Below are 18,953 nucleotides of genomic sequence, written 5' to 3'. Positions count from 1 at the left end.
TAATTCCCTCTCTATGGCTAATGTTCCTTCTCCCTACCTAAATCCATTGGGAGGTGATGTGTGAGCAGATGCTAACACATTTGAGGCTTTTAACTAAGAATAATTGCAAAGTCTTAAGCAACTTTTTTTTGTTTTTGATTGCTTTTTCTTTGATTTTGTAGTGGAAGTCTAGATGCAAGAGAACCAACAATGATTGAAGTAAAAGAGTTGAAATCTGAAGCAAATAGAAGAGAAGTGTGGCTGATGACATTCCTGATAAGTTATCAGTACTCTGATAAGTTATCAGCTTCATCATCAGCCTTAAATAAAGAATGGGATTTAGCTGGAAGGAGTGGCGACGACATGTGATAAGCCATCAAGATCGTCGTTAGCCTAAGGCAAAATATGAGAGCTGAAGTAAATCATCGACTACATCTGTGATAAGTCGTCAAAGATCTGATAAGCCATCATGCTTCATCATCAGCCTAAGGCAGTGAATGTTAGGGTGAACAATTTAAAGTATTGTTTGGGGTTTTCTTGGGGGCTGGTACTTGACATTCTGGACTTGAACTCACGTGTTTACTCTCTAGTTTTTGATATAAGTTTATAGTTAGCTTTGGAGAGATTATCATATTATTTTTTGGGATTTTTCTACTGTAATTTAATCCGAGATACAACTGTTGCTCTTCGATTTTTCTGTAAGTATTATTCCATAGCATTATGAATTCAACAAGCTGTATTGGTCTTTAAGGTATGAGTAGCTAAACCCCTTAACCCAAGTTGTGGGATGTATGGGTTTGGGTTTGTAACGCAACTTAGTGTTCAGGATTATAACGGTGGTAGTAACTTCTTGGTAATCCCTCTGCTTTAGACTTTATCTATTGGTTGCAAACAATAGGTCCTGCGTACTAGTGATTTTCTTGAACTAAGAAGTCAACCCTAGTAAGAAGCAAATTATCAACAGGGACTTGGAAGCTACCAACCTTCCGTTTAATAATTAATGTAGTAGCAAGATTAATTAACCTGAGATAACATCCTGTTATGAAATATAAACTCCCTAATTTCGAGAGGTTTAGGCAGTTAAATACTTAAATAGGTCGAGAGACATTTAGGCGTAAATTCGATAAGGATAATCTGTTGTTCCTACCTACCACAAGAATCTTGAATCGTTACAAGCATATATCAAATCCCAACACCCATAGTGAACATAACTCTGGTTTTCCATAAACTCTTGATTACAAACGCTGAAACTAAAGTGAACAACAATTATTTTCTAATCTCTAAAACCCCCATTCCAGGAAACATCCAACTATCTGTTGATTAAATCGCAAACGATTTAAGTTCACACCATATTCCCTATGGGATTCAACCCCAACCTAGTTGGGTTATTTATTGACAACGATCTTTTACATTCTCACATGAGAGGTGTAGTTTGAGCATTATAAAAAATAGCGCCTTTGTCGGGGAATACAATTGTAAATTAAAGTTTGTGTGCGTTAATTGACTGTTAGTCAAGTTTCCTAGTTTTACGTTTATTTGTTGTTTTTGTTTCCTGCAGGACTTTTGTGGTGTATGCCAAGAACCAGAAGTTCCAGAGGACCGTTATTACCATTTAATCTAGAACCACAACTAATCGGCAGAATAGCAGACCAGCAGGAGGCTGACAGGTTAGTAGCCTTAGCTAGAGTTTAGGTGAATATGGAAAATGTCGGTCAATAAGTACGACATCCAAATCCTGAGGATAAAGATTTGGGAGACGAGGAGTTGTTAAACCTTGGTAACCCAAGGCATGCAGAACAAATAACTGCACCAGTATAGCGTAATGCCAATAAAAACCATCCATTCAGAGCAAGGCAAGATTGCCAGCCTGTCCAGTATGATTTCATTGATGATGATTGAATAGATGGATAAGGTACTATGGGTGCAATTATTCCTCTACCATTAGCACTAGGGGAAAAGTTCAGCATTACGAGTACTATGATTCAACTCCTTAATCTAAAGGGGTTATTTGTTGGCCTGCCTGGCGATGATCCAAATATACACTTGCTGAACTTTATCACTATTTATAAATCTTTTGATAACCTAGGAGTGGGTTAGAATGCAATTTGCTTGAGATTGTTCCCGTTGTCTGTCCGGGGAGGCAACAATAAGGTTAAAAAATCTAACGCCAGATTCGATAACCAACTGGATACAGTTTAAAGATACGTTACTAGAACGATTCTTTCCACCCCCCAGGAGGGTACAGTTTAGGGACGAGATCAATAACTTTAGACAACTCTCGATCGTAGCTTTGCATAAAACCTGGAAGAGATTAAAAAAGAAGTTGACACAGTGTCCTAACCATAATATGATGGACATACACTTGATGGAGACTTTGTATAGCGCTCTTAACTCTGTGAGAAAACCAATTGTAGATAATACTGTTGGTGGTTCGTTTGTTGATCTTACATTCCCAAAACCTTTAGAAATACTAGAGGGAATGATCAAACAGAGTTGAGCATGGCATACCAGAGACTCTATGGTAGCAAGTCCCACTATTTCTATGGGTATGACTATGGAACAATGCAGAAGAGACAAGGAGCATGACCAATGCATGGCTCACCTAAAAACATAAATGAACTTGCTAACCAAGCACTTGCTATCAGGCAAGAATGAGAAGGTAAAAGATGTGGGATCTCAAGATAGAGTTGATGCTGATCTAGAAGAAGAGGTGAACTATGTTAATAATCAGGGGGTTTTCGAGGCAATAGCCAAGGGAATCAAGGTTGGAATTATTATGATAAGCCTGGATATAACAATCAGGAGCAAGTAAATTGGAGGAGCAATAATGATAGGAGCGGGCTATATGTCCCTCCTAGAAATCTTGAGGCTGCTAAAACAAGTTCTAAAAAGATGTCCATGGAGGACATGATTGCTAAATTGTTAAAAAGAGTGGAGGCTACCAACTCAGGTGTGATTACCATGAAGACCTATCTGTCTTCTATTAGTCATTTAGTAAACTCGTACTCTACTATAATCAAACAGCTGGAGCAATAATGAGTCAACTCTCTGCAGTGCTGAAATAGAGGAAGAGTGGAACATTACCTAGTAAAACTATCCAGAATCTATAGAATGATGGCTTATGTATGAAGTTTACCACTAGAAGTGGTAAGATATTATCTGGCACTTCTGTGGGCAAAAGTTTGATTAAAGATGTGATTGAAGCAGAGAATGAACCCAAAGAAGAATGTCTGGTGGAGTTTAAGAAGCTGGATGGTTCTGATGATGCTCTGGAAAAAGGGAAAGAGAAGGAAAAGGAAGTAGTGGTGAAAACTCACCCAAAACCACCATCTTCCTTTCCTCAAAGATTGAAGAAGATGGCTGAGGACACAAAATTTAGTAAAGTCATGGAGATATTGAAACGGTAAACAATAAATGTGCCTTTGGTGGAGGCACTTGAGTAAATTCCAAGGTATGCTAAATTTATGAACAACATTGTAACAAAGAAAAGAGAAGTGAGCTACCAACCAGAGGATAATCTCTATCATTGTAGTGCTATTTCTACGAGGACCTTGGTGCAGAAGAAGGCCCACTCTGGAGCATTCACTATCTCACGTACAATCAGGTCTCTGGAATTCGTTAAGGCCTTATATGATCTGGGCACGAGCATTAATCTGATGCAGCTATCCGTGTATATAAATCTAGGTGTGGGGGATCCTACGCCAAAAAACATGTGGTTGGTGATGGCGGATAGGTCTGTAAAGTAGCCAGTAGGAATATTACATAATTATTGGTAAAGGGGACTGACTTTATACTTCCAGCTAATTTCGTAGTCCTTAACTGTGATGTGGACTTTGAAGTATCCATAATTTTGGGTTGACCATTCCTTACAACTGGGAGAGTGATAGTAGACATGGATTTGAATGATTTGAAGTTACGGCTCAATGACAAAGAAGTAAGATTTGCAATATACTCACCCATGACATAAATAAATGAGATGAGTGTTTTCTCAATCATGGATGTATTCTATGAAGATGGTAAAGAGGTATCAGCAGGTTGTCTTAACGAAGTCTGAGTAGTCAAGATAACTGAGTCATACCATGATGTTAAATCAGGCACTATATGGGAGGCAACCCATGATTCCCATTCTTGATCTACTCCAGGTATACCCTAAACCTTAGTTTAGTTTTTATTTGATTTTAAGTTGAGGGTGTAGGGTGAGTTAATGTTGTAATATTTTGTAGTTGACTAGGAAAAATACAAGTACCTGAGGCAGTTAACATGGTTTTGTTATTTTGTGAACACTTCTCAAGTGGTATAATTCTTTAACTGTATGATTTGCATCTAATTTTAACCACTGTTCATCTTTGTATGGTGTTAGTTCTAGTAACTTGATAACCATTGCTAAATAATTAGATAAAACAGATAAGTAGTAACTTGTAATATACTTGTGTGCCATGTGCATGTGAGATTTTACTTAGTTCCCTTTGTATGTTGGATTCAAAACTTGCTCGGTTAGTCTTACCTAGGTTAAAGGATAGGGGTTAGAAAAGGATTATGGGCCGTTTTGATATTAGCCCACTTTATCCTAAATGAACTTTCCTGTGTGCATAATATCTCTTGATCCCTATTTTGAGCCTGAATAGCCTATTTCTTTTTATGATTCCTATCACCGTCCTATTTTTATATCATAATGAATATGTTTTGGCCCTGGTCCTTCTTAGACACTATGCTCCTTGACTTAGGCAAATGACCTAAGTTGAGGGTGGCTATCATAGGGGTGTGTAATGTAAAATGAGTATGAAGAAAGGTAAAGTAAAAGAAAATAATAAAAAGCTGGGTGCGGTGGAAAAGAGCAAGAAAAAAGAAGTGAAAAAGAAGAAGTGATTATAGAAAATAACCTCACCCATCCTGAATAAGTGTGATCAAGAAAAGAGAAGAATAGAAAAATGTAAATTAGTGAGACTCCAAAAGTTAGTGTAGTGTCAAAGAGGCTTAGTCACTTTAAATATCATCGAGTATCATACCAGCCCCTAGAATATATTACAAGCCTAAGAGAAGACCTATAGTGATACTAGCTGACCTGTCTGAAAGTCTTGGTAATGAAAATAAAGGCAAGCCTATGGTATTCGGAATACATTGATTTGAACTTCATTCTGATAGTAAGTGTCTGGTGATTGTCCCCATGGTTACATATGTAATGTCTGATATAAGTGAAGTGGGACTTTTTTATAGTGAGGGCACACTGGTTATGTTGCTAGTTTCTAACTTGTTTAGATAGTGTAAGCTTGATATATGCATGGTTGTTGCTGCTGAATTCATGCCATATCTTAATTCTTGTGTGTCCCATTGTTTTTATTCAGTAGCACACACAGTTGATTTGAAATAGATGATTGACTGCCAAATGTACTTTGTATTCTCTTGGTTGTGTTTTAGGTTCTTGAGGACAAGAAATTGCTTTAAGGTGAGGGTGTTGATGTGTGATAAGATGCTAAAACATTTGAGGCTTTTAACTGAGAATAATTGTAAGGTCTTAAGCAACTTTTGTTTTTTTTTGATTGTTTTACCTTTGATTTTGCAGTGGAAGTCAAGATGCAAGAGAACCAATAATGATGGAAGTAAAAGAGTTGAAATCTGAGGAAAATAGAAGAGAAGTATAGTTGATGACATTCCTGATATGTCGTCAGCACTCTGATAAGTTATCATCTTCATCATCAGCCTTAAATAAAGAATGGGATTCAGCTGGAAGAAGTGATGATGACATGTGATAAGCCATCAGAGTTGTGATAAGCCATCAAGATCATTGTTAGCCTAAGGCAGAACATGAGACCTGAAGTAAATCATTGACGACATCTGTGATAAGTCATTACGCTTCATCTTCATCCTAAGGCAACGAATGATAAAAGCAAAGAGGAACTGACGACATCTATGATAAGTCGTTAGACTCCTGATAAGGCATCACAAAATTTTGTCAACTGTCCGAGAAATTACTGAACTTTGTGATTTTGTTTCCATAATTAGGGTGAACTATTTAAAGTATTATTTAGGGTTTTCTTGGAGGCTGGTACTCAATATTCTGGACTTGAACTTCACGTGTTTGCTCTCTAGTTTTTGATATAATTTTACAATTTGCTTTGGAGAGATTATCATATTATTTTTTTGGGATTTTTCTACTATAATTTAATCTGAGATATAACTGTTTTTATTCACTTTTACTGTAAGTATTATTCCATAGCATTATGAATTCAACAAGCTATATTGCTCTTTATAGTATGAGTAGCTAAACCCTTTAACCCAAGTTATGGGATCTATGGGTTTGTAACGCAACTAAGTGTTCAGAATTCTAACAGTGGTAGTAACTTCTTGGTAATCCCTCTGCTTTACACTTAATCTATTGGTTCTAAACAATGGGTCCTGCTTACTAGTGATTTTCTTGAACTAAGAAATCAACCCTAGTTAGAAGCGAATTATGAACAGGGACTTGGAAGCTACCAACCTTCTGTTTAATAATTAATAATGTAGCAAGATTAATTAACCTGAGATAACATCCTGTTATGAAATATAGACTCCCTAAGTTTGAGAGAATTAGGTAGTTAAATGCTTAAGTAGGTCGAGAGACATTTAGACATAAATTGGACAAGGATAATCTGTTGTTCCTACCTACCACAAGAATCTTGAATCGTTACTAGCATCTGTCAAATCCCAACACCCATAGTGAACATAAATCTGGTTTTCAATAAACTCTTGATTACAAACACTAAAACTAAAGTGACCAATAATTATTTTTTAATCTTCAAAACCCTTATTTTAGGAAACATCCAACTATCAGTTGATTAAATCGCAAACAACTTAAGTTCACACCATATTTTCTATAGGATTCGACCCCAACCTAGTTGGGTTATATATTGACAACGATCTCTTATATTCTCACATGAGAGGTATAATTTGAGCATTATCAGGAGGCACACATTCTCAAGTGGTAATGCTTCTATGGAACAAGGTGCCCAATCTAGGGCTATTGGGGCCCAATCTGTATCATCGTATTCTCTTGTAGATTTTACGATTGGTCGCACCATGTTTGTTACGAGAAAGTAATAAATCATTATTTAAGTTATGGTCTATTGGGTCATATTCAATGGGAATGTCCCATAAGGATTACCACTTAAGCAAATGGGACATCAGTTGCTACTTTTCTAGCTCTTGCACCAAAGGGTGCTACTCTAGGTTTTGGCTCTAGTCGGGATCATCTTAATACTATTACTATCTCTTATGAGTCTGGGGCATCTTCTGATGCTAACATGGGTATGTTGAAAACTCCTTTCTTTATGGTGTGAATGGGTTAATTGGTTCTGGGTCCCCTCTCTTTTGTGATCCCATTTGTGGATGTGTATTTTAGTTTTGGTCCTATGGTTGTTTTGAGCTCTTTTATTCTATTTCTACCCTGGTAGGTGACTCCGGGATTGCTAAAAGAGCCTATGGGTATGTGTGGTATCTATTGGTCTTGGTGGATTGATTTGACTCGAATATGGTGGATTTCAATGTCATTCAGGGGATAGATTATTTCTACTCATGCTATGCATTGTTAGATTATCGGGTCTATACATATTATTTTTAGACTCTCTAGTGAGTCAGTTATGAAATGGAAGGATTGTTTTATTTCCTGGATATTAAGGGAAATGGTTATATCATATATTAAAGATCAGAGAGTGGTCTCCAAAGGGATATAACTATTATCGTTTGGTCCGAGTTACAAATTCTAACTCGAAAGGTCCTTCTTTACATTCAGATTCAGTGGTGGATGAATTTCTTGAGGTCTACATGATGACCCTCGTGGCATATTTCTAATGGAGAGGTCAGTTTGGGACTAGTTTTATATCAGACATTTGTCTAATTTCTATTTTTTCCTTATAGAATAGTTTCGATTAGGTGAAAAGAGTGATTAAGGGATCTTTTAGATAAAGGTTACATTTGATCTAGCATCTCTTCGTGGAGTTCTTTCGTGCTTATATGCATAATGAGAATGGTTCCCTGGAAACTACGTAGATTTTTAGAGAGCAATTTAGGAAGTTTGAGTGTCCTTCTAGTGGGGGAGGACCCTATAAGTATATTATATCTTACAGGGGTACTTTACTAGTGGTGCATGGTGGTTGATAGACACTAAGTATGAATCTTAGATGTTTGATTTCGGTAAAGGGAGTATGTTAGCTCGGGAATAAGAATATGAGAATTATAGAGGTATATTGGTGGGTTGGATGAGGTGTGTGGAAGGGGTAAGGTTGATGGCTTAGGAAATGTAACTTATAGACTGAAAGTTCAGGTTGAACTGGTGGATTAAGGGTCTAGTCATTGCATGGATTAGATCAAGGAGTTAGTATGTTTATGCTAGGCTCTAGGTGGTTTTTGGGTGGATGAGATTTTGGTATAGGGAAAACCAAGTGTCCCTAATGTACATCATTGGTGATACCTATTAGAGCGGAGTGTTATTCTTATAGGTGGCATGGGATGAAGGTTGGTGGTTAATGAAAATTTTCCCTTTAGCGATGGACTTTAAGAAAAGGTTGGGTTGCATATTCTAGTGATTCCTTTCTGCCTCAATTAAGAGAGAACTCTACTAGTATTGCATGTGTTTTATTAGAACATATGACTAAGGTTCGCATGCTCCATTTGCCTTATTCCCTGAATATGAGTCTTGACTTTACATTACATTACCTATGGTATATGCGGTTGTGTTTCTTTTGGCATCCAGTTCTAAGGACTCATTTTATGGTATGATTACGTCGGGATAGTTCTTCATTATGGTCTAGGTGGTTTCTATGAAGTGTCTAGTACTTATGTTGCTATGTCTTATTTCAGGGATCTTGCCTACGATAGAATAGTTAATTCTTGTAATTTGGTTCCTTAATGATCCTTCCCATGAATAGGGTGGTAGTGGCTTGGAAAGCATGGCGGTGTTTTGTAAATGAGGAATGTAGAAGTCCTTAACTGGGGGAGAGTCTAGGGTGACTACTAGACCTAAGGTTTTGGAGAGTAAGGTAAAATTATTGTTATGAGAAACGGTTAGGAAGAGAATATGTATTGGAAACCTTTATGAAACTATAAAGGGTACTAAATATTTTGAAAGAAAGATAATACCGCAGGTAAATAAGTGGTAGGCTTGAATGTTGAGATTAGTAGATATACCAATAGTTGTGTTGGGTACTTAAGAGGCCTGGGGATGCATGATTTAATAATTATTTTCATGGTATAGTTGTGTTATGGATTTTGGGGTTTTCAATTATATGTTGGGGTTTTTGATTATAATGGCTGGTTATGGTTTTTCCCTTGTCTTTTACTTATGTTTTTCATATTATATTGGTGATGGAAATAGAGTAGTGTTTTTGGATAAATGTAAGGAGTAGAGCCCAGTAGCCTAAGTTAACTCCTTCTTGCTTTGAATAGTCTTGAACATGGAAGTGGTAGGGTATAGTTAGACTCAAGCTCTCATAGTAATATGTCTTGGGAAATTATTAGTTGAATTGGACTTGCTCCCTGGCATGAGTCCATTCATCTAGTATTCCATTTAGGTTTTTGAAGATAAGGTATGGATGGTCCTTCATTGGTTGGTTCTTTTAAGTGGTACTGGTATCTTGGCTTTCTTATTCCTAAAGAAGGTCTAGGTGAGGATCCTCGATCAGTAAGTTCATCGGTTGCAAATGAAAGGTGTGGCTTTGGTAAAGGTTCCATAGTGAAACCAAAAGTTCAAGAAATTCATTTGGGATGCAGAAGGGGACATGGAGTCCAAGTATCCGCATCGGTTCTTTGTTCTAGAAATTCATGCGAAGTGTATGTGATCTTTAATCCACCTTTGTTTTCTAACCAGGATAATGGTAAGGAATGCATCCTCTTGCATCTTTGTATTCTAACTTAGTTAGAGCTCCGGATGGAGGTGTTAGGGTGTAAATCCTTCTTGGGGTTATAGGATGATCTTCTTATCTTAGTTTATGTCCTTGTCTTCTATTTTGATTAAGGGAAAGTTGATGTGTAATCTCATCCTTATCCCTACCCTTACCCGTCATTCGAGGATGAATGATCCTAGTGGGGGAGACTATAACACCCCGGGTACTTTACCCTTGCAAAATTTCTTAGGTTTTGGACTTACTAGACTTGGTATTACTCAAGGGTACCATTAGTACCCTTAGATATGGGTTGGGGATGGCTTGATGGTTCACTCGTATATTGGACAGTAGAGTTGGCTTGGTTACTGTCCAAGATATGATTCAACATTGTATGAGTCATATGCTTGGATACGAGGGGTATAATTCCAAGTCATATGGTGATTGATTTGTTGGTCATGTGAAAACTGTCCATGCTACGGTTTGGGGTACCACTCGTACCCTAAGGTATGAGTTGGGTTGGTGTAGTCGTATTGTAACCAGTGTGGAGGGTCTTAGAGAAGTCTAGGGTATGATTTAGGGTACCACTAGTACCCTAGGGCATTGATTGCTTGGGTGAGTCGTACCCTCCAACGTGACTTGTTTTTAGTTTTAAGTCGAGGGTAGTTCAGATATTTCCTACCCTAAAACCTTTATGTACTCATGTTATATAACCCTTGGTGGCCTCTCATAACACTTGTAAAAGAGTAGAAATGTTCCAAATACATTCTTTAAACACTCTCTTGAAGATTGGAGGCTAGGGTTTCTATACGTATACTTCAAAGGGCTCAAGAGTCAAGTTACTCTCCAGAATCCTTGTGTATAAGGCTTGTACTTATTCCCTCATTGTTAGTTCCAACTAAAGGCATGATTTAATTGTTTTAAACATTGATTTGTGAGAAAAAAAAAGGTAGTTTTGAAACAATTTTGAGTGCTTGTTGTTTGGTATTGGTTTTAAACTATGTTTTATATTTTTTGGTAATGGCTTACACATGTGGGTGCTTGTTTGTTATGTTTTAATGAACGGGTCATGGGTAACCTTAATTATGATGATTTATGCTTTGGTTTTGGTTTTGGTAAAGGTATGCCCTTATCATGTTCAATAAATTGCCTAAAAGAATTTTATCACTCTATTGTTGAAATTTCATTGGAACTATTGCATGGTATGGTTTGGTAATGGAACCCTAAATGTATTTGGATGGTTTTTCATGGTTTAAATGGTATAAATGCTTTAAATGTTTGGAGCGGTCTAAAATGGTTTAAATGGTGTGAATGGTTTGGAATGGTTAAAGGATAAGGTCTTGGTGCTTATGGTTTGTCTAAATGAAAACCTTGCGGGGTACGTTGGAATCCCCCAAGCGAATGAAATAATAAAATTGGTTCGAATAAGGGTTATGTCTTAATTGAACATCCTTGTGGGGTACAATGGAATACCCCAAGTAAATATTTTAAAGGAACACATGTGGGGTAAAACGAAATCCCCCAAGCTAATATAATAATGGCATACTTGCGGGGTACATGGGACTCCCCTAAGTTAACTTGGTAAATGCGTACATGGGAATCCCTTTACCTTAAAAGGTTTGGCTGAGGAAAATACATTCAAGTTATAGTCCATATGACAATAACACCATTAATAGCCTTCATAAATAATAAATGAAATAATGGATTGGTTGGTTGGAAATGGTTTTCATTGGGCAATAATGGTGGGGCTGATAGCTAACCGTGAAGGTGGGAGTTCAATAAATGAACAATAAAAACCCATGTTTTTCGACAAGAGGGGTAGGGCATGGCGTCCCTTTTATGATACTACGAGGTACACGTGAATCCTCTAAGTACACTGTACATATATATCATGGAGAGTAAGGGTACTCGAGAATACCGTATTCTTATGGTATCTGTAATTCGTGTGGCTACATGCATTGAGACCCATTCAGGTGGTTAGGCTGGACCTATATAGCCCTTGGGTGATTATGGACGGTTAAACTAAACATATCTAGGTTAATGGTTTCAATTGCATGCTAAGATCAGTTTCCTTCCTAGCATAGTTATATATATGTATGGTTTGTATGCATATGGTTGGTTTAATTGGTTTTAGTGGATAGCATTATTTTATTGTTATCCTGAGTACATGCTAGCGTTCACCCGCTAACCCATCTTCGAGTGGCTGTATCCCCATGCAATGCAAGAACCGACCATTCTACTTCTCCTGCCTAGTGATCGGATTTTGGATCAACTATTAGATTGAAGTGGTGAGATTTCATAGTTCGGAAGGCATCTATTTCATGTCATGGATTACTTTATGTACTTTCTTCTTTCATAAGACTTGGTTATGGCTATGTCGGGGGCAAGTCCCGACTAGGTACTCTTCGTTTGGTTTAGAGGCTTTGTATGGACAACTGTGGATTTAGGTATTGTATTGATGGATTATGTCATATATATATAAACATACATTAAATTATTGTCTTAGTTTTTGTTTGGTTGGATTGGTTGGTTATTGGGTGGATTGAATTGGTTGGGTTAGCCACGGATATAGGCTTATCCCAAAGTCACCATATGGTAGATATGTTATCTTACTATATATTCAGAGTTCATACAACTCAAGGTATGTTTTGGTTGGTTGGGTTGGGTATCGGGGGTGGTCTTCAGTTCGGATTGGTCTTGAGATCGCCCATTACGACAAAGCCTCAATTCGGGTCATGTCACTCTGGTTCATACGGCCTCATGTACTGAGGCCCTACCATCTAGGGGAGAGATGGGCCCATAAATTTCGTGGGAGCCTTTTATGTTATGACGGTTGAGCTACATAACCCAGGCTAAATTTTGAAGCGCATGTTAATCCTTGTTCCCTATCTCTACATGTGATGTATCTATATGTATATGCATTTGATTATGTGCATTGGTTTTGAATGATTTTGAACTGTTAAACATGGAATTATGTTTTCTTTATCCCTAAGCTACATGCTAGTGTTTACCCCACCAACCATCTACAGACTCTATATCTCTATATGATGTAGGCACTGGAGCTACCTTTTTATACATAGAGTTAAGTCGGTCAGCTCGGTCCGTAGGTTCATTGTGTTGTGGTGAAGTGGTGAGCTTCCATTCACTGAAAGTCTTAGACATTTTACTAGCTTTCATTCTTAGATTTGAGTTGATAGTTACTTTCATTATCATTAACATTATCATTTTCATCTCATTGTCATCTGTCAGAGTCGGGGAAATGTCCCGATTATAATGCCCTATACTTTTCTTAGCTTAGTTCAGCTCATAGTGCATGCATAAGAGACTTAGAACCTAAACTTTGAGGATTTTTTGACCTCTTAATTTTGAGGATTTTTAAACTGATCTTCCTGACCTTGAGATGTAAGTTTTTGAGTTAATTCATGTACACGTGTGTAAGGGACATATCTCGGGGAAGTTTTGGATTTTTTGGACGAGGATTGAGGCACTTTTGGATTTTGATTATAGAGCCTCACTATGATTGTGGTGCGTTGCGGTGGTATAGCGATGAGGACCTTAGCGCATCATAGTGGCCCTCAAATTGGCGTTCCAGTTATGAATTTAAATTCCTGAGGGGCAGTTTTGTCTTTTCCCATCGCCTCAATTCATAAAAACACGCGATTTAGCTTTAGTTAGGGCATTATATGACCAAAATCTCTAATTTTACTCTAAAAAGCAAACCCTAATTATTCCCCCAAGTTCAACAATTCCTTTCCTTTCACTTCAAGAAAACTTAAGAATTCAAGCTTCACCATTCAAGAACTTTCAAGAAAGTTGTTCTCTTTCAAGATTTAAGTATTAAAGGTATGTGTGATGTTCATCCATGGGCCCTTTCCACCCAGGGAGTCGAAGAATCTCTTTTTATATTTTAAATTATGAATTATACATGTTTATGATGAAATATCTCCATGAAGCTCTTATGAATTTTGATTACATGTCATGTTTACAAATTTTTTCAATGGGATGAGCCCTTTTCACATTTGAATGATGAATATCCATGATAAATCCCTAATTCATGGTTTTAGTAATGTATTTATGTTTTCAATTACATGTTTTACCCATTCCTACGCTTAAATTCATGACTCCCATGTGCTTGATGAAGTGCTTAAATGTTGAATTTTGAGCAATGATCCTTTAATATGGGTTTTCAAGATTTACATGTCCTTATTGATACTTTCATTTAGTGCTGGTGGGTTATGAACACTAGATACCTATTTGTTTACATAATTTTAGTATCTTCAAAATGATTTCAGATATACCATGAGCATTATCATTCAGTCAGTTATTATGGTCATTTGATTGTTCAGTTAAGCTTAGTTTAGTCCAGTATCAGTAGCAGTTCAGTTGGGAGTAGGATTTAGCACTGAGCGAACCTAGGGATGTGGGATCACCTGCCATCTAGGACTGGGTCCTTAGAAGTAGTCCCTAAGTTCCATAACTACGTAGCCATCGTAGGATTATGAGATATCACCCACCAGTTTTGGACTGACATTCTCTGAGATATCACCCGCCAGTTTAGGATTGACATTCTCTTAGGGGTCACCCACCCATTTAGGATTGAATCCCTAATCCTTCAAGATACCAGTTTAGGGGATCCACACAGTCAGTGTTAGTACCTGTGGCATAGTGCTGACACCCTTCTAACTGGGGTACAGATTGGACCCCAAGTAGCTCAAATTGGGGCATGCCGGTTAGATGATACCTCCCACAGTCTCAATTTAGTATTAAGTACCGAGTTTAGTTCAGGTTTACTTGACCATAGCATAGAGTTCATCAAATTAATCAATTACCAGATTTTAGTATTTTTATTTACAGACTATTTTAGTATCATGTTACATGCTTGGTCATACACTCTTAGATTTTACAGCTTTCACACATTTATGCATAAGTTATGTCATGCTATTCAGTCAGTTGTTATTTCATGCACATAAACCTATGCATTTTAGCCTAACCTCATCTCATATACCCGTATGTTCAAAGTACTAACCGCATACTTTCTTCGTCCTATGATTCCATATATCATAGGTTCGGATGCTCAGTTCCTCGACTGCAGTTAGACATCTCAGCGTGACTCAATAGCAGTAGTGGTGAGTTCTCATCTTTCGGGATGTTATGATTTATTTTAGTTATTGAGTAAGTCAGAGTTAGTTGGGGACTTGTCCCATCAAATCCACAGTCAGTCAGTTAGAGGCTTTTTTAGACATTCAGACTGTCAGTCAGTCTTATCAGTCTGATTTTAATATTTTTGGAGATGTTTTCAAACTTGGAGATTCACTTAAATTTTTAGTATTTAAAACCTTGTGGAACTTATCAGTTGTTTTTTTCCGCATATGTCTTTATTATCAGTTACTCGGTACTCACAACAGGTAGCAGCTCATGGGTTAGCTTGTGGTCACTTATGACCGTAAGCACCGTTGTCGTGACTAGGGAGTAGCCTCGGATCGTGACACCAACCAAAATGGTTTTGCTTCTTTGTTTGGAATGCTTTGTTTGGATAACTATGTATATTGGGTGATGTTGGTCGATTTTTTGATCGGTCATCAGTTGATGGTTATAGACATATTTTGACTTTCTTTATGCTTGTTGCGTGTATCTTGTTATATGTTCGGAATTCATCCGACATTAGGAGATATTGTGTTTGGTTTAGTTAGATACAAGAGGTGATCTCCGGTCCACGTGGGACTTGAGATACTCATCAGGGCCAGACCCTGTTTCGTGTCATGACATCAGATTTTATATATTAGCAAAGTAAAATTTAAATACAAATTACAGTGTCCTATCATAAGGGAGTCATACTTCAACAACATTCGGTTATTTCTATTTGAATTTAAACAGAAATATGAATTTTAAATTTTGATTCATTTTTAGTATGAATTAAAAATATAAAAATTATATGAACTATATGACTTAATATATCAAGTTTAAAATAAAAAATTCAAAACAAAAATTGTTTATAATAGAAAATTAAAAAAAAAGGTCAAAATTGTCAGTAATTATTTTCACCAAGTTATCATCTTTTTAAAAACATACTAGACTAATTTATATTGAATCTTTGAATAAAGTGTGACAATTATTAATTAAAGATAAAAAATTAAATTAGTAAACTCATTTAAATATCATGTGTAGAAATTAAAGAAAGGGAGATAGACAATGTAAAAATTATAATTTGAATTAATTTTTATTGAATAGAACAAAATAAATTAATATAATTTACTATGTTAAATAAGTTATAAAAGATTTAACTGTCGCGTTTTTTAATAATATTTGTATATCCCACAAACAAACATTAGTATACATATGTCCTCAACAATTAGTAAAGCTTTTTAAGAATACTTTTGAAGGAAATAAGTGATTACATATTAAAAAAATAAGCGCTAATTTTAAAGTAATAAAGTATCAAATATACAAATATATCTTTAGAATTTTCAATGAAAAAATAATTGTACATATTTAAACAAGTACAATTAACATTCAAAAAAATATATTGCAACAAGATAAAATACAACGTTAGATAAGTTTAAGAAGTTAGTTAATAAGATTGAAATTATAAGTTGAATATATATATATATATATATATATATAAATATCATCTTTTTATTTTAATTATATTTAAAAATTAAAAGTAAGATCTTATAAAATTGAATTTGAATAGATCGGTAGAATAATAAACACCTCTAATTATACTGAATTGACAAATATATTCGAAACAAACAATAATTCTGAAAAGAGTTAGTCGGAAAAAAGTCTAAGTGAAATTTATTGAAATTTAGCAAATTTGTCATGATAAGTTAATCAAAAGAAATATAATGAAGTATTTATTTAAATTATATTTAAGATTTACAAAATGTAAAATTAAATTAAATGAATGATTAACACCTCTAATCATATTACATTGATAAATATAATCTTTATTTAACCTTTAGTGACATTGCAAAGTTACATTTAAGTGCAATATAATTAGATAATCAAAATTAGTTAGGTATAATCACATATTTAATGTAATTATATTTGAAATTTACAAGAAGACATGTAGTATTGAATCGAATTAAACAATTAACATATCCAATTACTCTATATTAGAAGTACTACAACAAATTTTAGCTCGTGATAAATAATAATTATTAGTTGTAAATTTAATCACAATAATATATTTGTGTCTTAATTATTTCGTCATGAAAAATAATTAGCCATTATTAATTTAACTATTGCCACAAATTTTTAGTACTCAAAGAAAAAATATCTATAGCTTCAATAACTTATTTTAAATAATCTTTTTATGGCTAAAAGGTCGCTATTGCTACAACAAATTTCAGCACATGTCGAATATTAAATATTCTCTATAAAATTTTACTATAGCAAAAAATCTATTGCTATATCGTTTAACTATTGAAATAATATTTACTAATATAAAGGAAAAAATATAGCCACAAAATTATATTTTAACTAATTTGTTGTGAATAAAAAGTTATTATTACTACCGAGTTTTAACTCATGGAAAAATTAATAATTAACTACAAATTTTTCTATAGCGATAAAGACGTGTCTATATCATTTAAATATTGCTACAATTTTTATAGCTTGAGGCAAAAAAAATATATATTTAGTTATAATATCTTATTTCAAATAGTTATTATGGCTAAAAGGTCACTACTGTTACAATAATTTTTATCGTGTGACAAAAACTTATGATCATCCATCAAATTTTATTGTAGCAGTAAAGTTGTAGCTATTTAATTAACTATTACCACAATTGTTAGTAATTGAAGAAAAAATAAGGAATTAGTTTTGTCAGATTAATTTCATGGCTATGAAATTTTATGAATTTGTAAATAGCTACTTAATTTGAATTTTTGCCATTATTACTAAGTAATAGCTATGATTTTTAAATTCATAGCTTGGAGTTCATAGCAATAGATATATTGTGTTGTAGTGAGTTTCAAAAGATTAAAAAAAAGTCCATTAAAAGTAAAATGCTAAGTTGAATACTTTAGAACATAAAACTCTCAGGAGAACCAAATAGAAGATGAGAGCAAGAAGTAAAGGTCCACAAGACGTGGATTTTGAGAAAAAACTCCAAGGAAGTAGTTTAAGGAGACAATAAATTCAATCAAGATCATGATAATAACAACCCCTTATGATTTCTAGTTGTCTGGAAACAACAATAGGAGCCTACTCAACTTTTTGTTAGCATGTTTGGTAATAATAAGGTGACATAAAGTAGAGCAAATAAAGAATTTGGAGAGAAAACGCTAAGAATTATGTCACGATTCAAAATCTTGTGAGTGCTGATGACACCAATCCTAATCTAATAGTGATAGGTAAACCCTAACTCAATAACTGAAAAATAAGTAACAAAGAAGATAATAACAATTTCAATCATTTAAATGTAAGCAATAGTAGTAATACAAGACTTCCTCAAACAAATAGAACAAAGTAAATTAAAAACCCCAAAAATCAAAAGTCATAAGTATATGAGTGAGTTCTGAAAATCTACGACTATCGAAAGAATCAAAATAAGATAGATGAAAGAAAGATAATCTATGATTAGGGGAACGCACCGTAGCCTCGAGGATCCTAAGAATGCACGATCACTAGCCATTAGGTCCACTTGAATGAGGATCTATATTAGAAGAATGTAGAAAAGTAGGAGTAAGTATAGTCCACATCTACTCAGTAGGCATCATATGCGGACTGAACTTAAGTAGAAATTAATCAAATAAAAAATACTCAAAATAATCTACCCATAGAAAAGTCTCAATAATTCAAGTCACAACAGTTAGATGATAGAATCTCTGAATACAATCTCAGAATATTGTAATGAAAAAGCTAATTTTCAAGTGTAATTTGAGTCACAATAGTTAAGAGCCTTGATTTGAAGAGACAGGAGAGCTTGAAGGTGAAAGCTCGCTACTCTATACATACTTTTATGCCTTATTTCTTTTTCAGCGCTTTTGATTATTATAGAATAGTGCACAAAAATGTAAATACACGATTGGTGGAAAGATTCCTAACTAATAGGCCCTAAATTGAGAAAATTAGATCCAAATTTTTAGAATTTCAGCCGAAAGGTAATATAAAAATTGG

The sequence above is a fragment of the Capsicum annuum genome, chromosome 2 (assembly GCF_002878395.1).
Source record: "Capsicum annuum cultivar UCD-10X-F1 chromosome 2, UCD10Xv1.1, whole genome shotgun sequence".
In the NCBI taxonomy this organism is placed as follows: domain Eukaryota; kingdom Viridiplantae; phylum Streptophyta; class Magnoliopsida; order Solanales; family Solanaceae; genus Capsicum; species Capsicum annuum.
This window is presented reverse-complemented; position numbering follows the sequence as displayed.